The following is a 5,827-nucleotide window of genomic DNA, read 5'->3' on the forward strand; positions in this document are numbered from 1 at the left end:
TTGTGATTTGTATGGGCAAGAGTGTGCTGAGACTGTACTTGACTCTACAAACTCCAAAACATTCCAAAATAAAACAGGATCAGTGAAAGAATCTTAACTTCTATTTAACGATGCTATCTATTTCATACGCTTCATCTAACAAGAAATTCAATTACCATGAAACAGTGACGTAAAACATTTGACCGTAGTGTCAAACTTAGAAATCCTTCCGCGACGCGTTGCGTTATAGTCAAACAAATTAAGTTTTGCAATAAAGAATCTTGGTGCCTATCAAACACAACATAATTAAGAATGATGAAAGAAAATCACCTAAGAACTCTAAATGTAGTTCATAATTATTTCTCCTCTCATTTACGCAACTACCCTATGGTTTAAAAATCCTGGCTCCGTCTGGTTTTGAAACTTTTTCCTTAGAACAATGATAAATTTTATTTATAACTACTATCCGGTATACACAGTCACCTGACTAGACAATAACAATGCAGTTATATCTGTTTTAGGTCTTACGTACTGTTCGATTACTGTCGAGCTTTTTACGGTCTTCTGACGGTTATAGTAGTTACAATTTTGTTCTGTACGCCTTAATTGACAGCAAGTTTCGTATTCAAACTAAAGAAGACAGAGGACGAACATGCATATGATGAAGAATATTTCTACCATTTTGAGAAATTGCATCAACAACTGACAAGACTATGCTTCGTGAAGGTTATCCAATTCGTCATGAAGCAGAACGAAATTTTAATATCAGAGAATGAGTAAATCATAAAACATCAGACAGAAAGATATGTTTATGACACAAAGACTTAGAAAACGAACATTTCAATCAATGGAGGAACCATGGTAGCCTTTGTGGCCTATTTAGTTGCATTAAGACTACAAGAAGCTCTGTTAAGAGTCTTCCAAAATAAATAATAATCTTCAACTTCCCAGCTATGACGACATTCCCAGGTTGACAGCAAAAAGACTTGGTACAAGAAACTAATCTCTGTGATTGGTCCAACAGCTTATTCATAGCAACTTCACCATAGACAGCAAATGACATGAAACCCAGTCTACAAATGCTCCATCTAAAGGGCATAGCATCTAACAACAGTCCATTAATTTAAAGTAGTATTTGCATTTACATATGGTGTTTTCCCTTGTATTTTTTATTGTGTCTCATGTATTTCATGTGTAGTGCAATGCAATAAATAAAATTAGTTTCAATTTATAGTTTTTTGAGTCTGCTGCGTTTTATCTGTCTTTTAAAGACATTATGTAATTACGATTCCAAAAACGCTGCTAAGTTAGATGTTTTATTCGTTACAATAGGCTTATTCACAGCTGTTGTCAGGTTATCTGTAATTAAATGTTACATCATGTAGGTTCGATATTTCTAATATTATAAGTGAGTATTAATTATAAAACATTATCATAAAATTTTGTTACATGCGTCAGATCGGTTCTGTCGCTGATGCTTTATTTTAAATACACTCAATTCATGTTCTGGAGTAATAACGATTTGTTGTACTAGATATGACTTTTTTCTGACAATTTTCTTTATAGCAATAATTATGTGACATCTAACTTGACCGGTGTACCAGCGCTATTTTACGGCTACAATCACTTTTATTTATTATACAGTGATTTCGGTAATCTACGCTAGTGGTATCGATGGTGGTCTCCTATAATCTATGGCTGTGTCGTAATATATTGTGTCTCTGTTTTCACGAGTGAGAATTTCAGTAAAATTTTCAATGTAATTTTTGTATTTTAGATTGATTTGCTCATTAACTATCTATAGTGGGTAGTTGCGTGTATGTAAATAGATTTCCATCGCTTCCAAAACCTTCGTTAGCGATCCTTCTTATTTTACGTGTATAATCTGGATAGCTGTTTCTAAATTGTCTGCTGTGTGTTGTTCGGTTTTTAAGTGCTGGAAAAAGTAGATACGTTGTTGTACCCATATCTAATATTTTTGCGGTATCTCATACTAAAGTTTTTAGCCGTCTGACCCGGGTAGAATTTATTACTGTTTTGTGACGAGTCCTAGAACACCTGGACTTCGTGGACGACCGAAAATACATAAAGCACGAGCTCCTATCTCTCCAGTGGTAGATGGCATAGATAGTCCTACATATGCAGTTAGTAGAAAATACAATAAGTATTCATCAAAACTCTGTACGTACAACAGAAAATACACAATAAGAAACTCAAGATCCTTAGCACAAAAATACATTAAAATACCAAAACCTGGAAACTTTGTATCGTCTGATATCACAAATCTTTATACTAATATTCCGATCGAAGAAGTAATTAAAGTAGTTTTAGACAACTTACAGTTTTACAGAAAAATGTCCATCACAGACACCAACGAAATTACAGAACTATTAACGTTAGTATTGCTGCAGTTCTACTTTCAGTTTAACAACAAGTTTATACACAAACAGATGGAGTGGCCGTGGGAGTAGTATATCTGGCACAACAGCAGATTTTTCCTAAATACGGTAGAACAAAAAATTTTCGAAAAAAAAGTTGACTAAAAAAAAAAAAAGGATGATGATGATACATTAACGCTAGTAGATGGAAACATCTAACAAATACACACAACAACACAAAGCGCTGCACGCCAAAATAAAATTTGCAATAGAACCACAAGAAATAAAGTAAAATATTTACTCGACCTTATCATAAAATACATTAATAACACACACGAATTTTAAATCCACCAAAAGTCTAATACAACATACAAGATGATAAAAACATGCAAACTACTTTCACGCCATGGTATCTACAACAATACACCTACCATTAGAACATGACTCTATATAAAAAAGAAATTAAAACTCTACAGTTCGTGGCACAGTAAAATGATTGTAATCCATAAATAGTCACTTAACTGTAAAACAAACATACCAAACGAGTAAAAGTTACTATACGAAAAGAAACAATACTCGCAAGAGAAAACCAGTCAGACAGAAATTCACATACATACCACCTGCTCATCTAGGAAATACACTTTATAAGATTAACTCGCTACTAAAAAATATAAATGTAGGATTCGCTTACCAAGCACGACACAAGGTTTGTTCACAAACTGAATCGGATAAAACGAAATTACCAATTCATTCGAACCCAGGCATACACAAAGTTCAGCGCAAAGACTGCGAAAAATTTTACACAGTTCAGACGGGAAGAAATCCAGTATTTGATAATGCGAACATAACAATCCATCTACTTTTCTCCGTCACTTAAAAATTCAGCAACACACAATTTAGAACAAGCTATCCCAATTCTACATGTAAAGTCCGAAGGGCCACTGATCACCATATTGGAAGAGTTATAAATCTATTTACATACAAATAAAAACCCACTAAAAATACTTAATGAATAAATCGATCTAAAACACAAAAATACGTCGAAAACTATACTGAAATTATGAATCAGAAAAGGAACAAACACACAAAATATTACGAATTACGAAACAACCAGAGGCTACACAAGTCCACCAACGCTACCACTAGCAAAAACCACCGAAATTACAGTGTAATAAACAGAACTGATGGTAACCATACACTAATGCTGGTACGTCTGTCAAATAAGCTGTCACATAATTATTGCTCTAAAGAAAAGGAAGACAGTATCAAAATTATACCAAATACCAAGTTATATCTGGCATAATCAACAGTTATTACTCTAAGAAGATTAATGGAGTGTAATTAAAACAGACTGCTATAGAACCTCGGTAACATATGGATGTCAAATACGTCTGACGTATGTAACAAATTTCATAATAATGTTTTCTAGTTAGTATTCTCTTATAATGTTACAAATTTGTTGCAAAATTATGTGCCATTTAATTACAGATAATCTGGCGATGGCTATCTGCCGAATTAAGGTTACTGTAACGAATGAGACCACTTAACAGATTCTTGTCGTCGTAATTACATAATGTCTTGCATTATAATTAAATACATTGGGTGTACGAAGTGAGCAACGCTGACATTTATGAAATTGAACACATATTTAACCGAAATTTGAACGAAAGAAAATCATCTAAGAATGTTTGTATATTTAATTGCCTACATTATGTAGGGTTTAAAAATCTGGGCTCGTCCGGGATTTGAACCCGGGACCTCTCGCACCCTAAGCGAGAATCATACCCCTAGACCAACGAGCCACGATGAACAGCGGCTCTTATGATTGTTTACATAGTGGTGTTATCAAGAGATTTGTGAAGCGGGTTGAACAGGCTGACTCAGCAGATAACACCATACGCGACCTTCCTCCACACCCGCAGCGGTGCCCCTTCGAGCCTGAAGGTCGCTTGCGTCACAGCGAAGGTCACAGCCCATTCTCTCTCGCCTGAGAAATCGCGGGCAGCTTTCTATCGGTTTGTATCGGGCAGCAGTCAGTTTGGTTTTTACGAATGTGGTCGTAATATGTAACAATGCCGAAGAAAGTGGATGCCAAAAACATCTTTCGTATTTGCTTACCTTTCTATTCGGCTATTATTATTACTTTACTAAAGCTCTTGTTCTCTCAAGAGGACCTATCAGCTGACGCAAGAAGAACTGGGAAAATAAACCACATAGCTATAAAAATCCAAAAGCATTCCATTCAGCTGATACACCTAAAGTGAAAAGCTGGTCTATTACACGTGGATTTGCTGAACAGTAATAGTAATGAGCTGCTTCTGAATACTATTTATTTTATGAAATTGTAGTTACCTTTCTGGAAAAGACACATAGACTACATACCTACATTATCAGTTTCTTTACATTTTATGAACCAGATATTTTAAATGTCAGATGTGCCTCTGTTAACACTTGTTACACTACGCTCTACACGATAACTTAACGAACTATGCGTTAAGGGTATGGCACGAAAACTGCAAATATTTGCTTGGAAGTATTAAGGATTTACTTCCTAAAACTGCGAATTCTGGAAGATGTGATTCGTGACCTAATTTGCGCTAAGTGCGATTTAGCCCTCAACCACGAAATTTCACCTCATGCTCCTTATTTATAAGAAGCGTAAATGTCACGTTTAATTTCTAGTATCTTTTATTTTTTAAATAGGAAATGACAGGAAAAACAAAAGGAAATGACAACAATTGCGTAGAAATACTTTCAGCATTCTTCTTCTCAGTGTAGAGCATCTTGGACGGTTATATTGTTTAAGGGGGGGTAGGACGTCAAACGGGACGACTTAGAGCAGGAGAGGCATCACAGGACATTTTAATTTCCACTGACTCTACTTTTGCAAATAAATTCATAAAACTTTGTCAGCATGATCAGGAAGGATTGAGGGTTCAAACTGTGGTAAGAACTGAGATAATTAACCATAAAATTTGAGTTTTTTCTAAACATGAATTTTAAAATGTATCAGCTCATAGATTTTTTAATAAATTAAATAAATTCTAGAGTTTCATACACCTGTAAATATGGTTTGTATGCTGTGCAAAAGTTATCGAAGAATCTCTCTTACTCATGAAGAAAATTGTATCTATAGCAACAAATGCAGCCAAATAGTAAGTGAAAAAAAAATGATGAAATTTCGCATGTAAAAAAAAATTTATTTTGTTATGTTTTTGAACTTCCACTGCTATGAGTGTGAATCCTGAATCCTTCCTCGTCATGCTGACAAGGTTTTATGAATTTATTTGCAAAAGTATAGTCAGTGGAAATTAAAATGTCCTGTGGTGCCTCTCCTGCTCCAAGACGGCCCGTTTGACGTCCTACCCTCCTTAGGTCATGCACTATTGAAGTGATAGATGTATTAAGAAAACTAAATCGGCAACAGAAAGAAGGTGTGGAAATGCAGTTTTCACGTAGCAGTCGCGCTA

At 34.9% G+C, this 5,827-nt stretch overlaps 1 non-coding gene across 1 annotated transcript; it reads right to left on the bottom strand.

Moving 5' to 3' along the window:
- Window positions 1-4,087: 4,087 nt before the first annotated feature.
- On the bottom strand, window positions 4,088-4,159 carry Trnap-agg. Its single transcript has one exon. It is a non-coding gene; the product is annotated as a tRNA-Pro (tRNA).
- Window positions 4,160-5,827: the final 1,668 nt, after the last annotated feature.

The sequence above is a fragment of the Schistocerca americana genome, chromosome 5 (genome assembly GCF_021461395.2).
Source record: "Schistocerca americana isolate TAMUIC-IGC-003095 chromosome 5, iqSchAmer2.1, whole genome shotgun sequence".
Taxonomy (NCBI): Eukaryota; Metazoa; Arthropoda; class Insecta; order Orthoptera; family Acrididae; genus Schistocerca; species Schistocerca americana.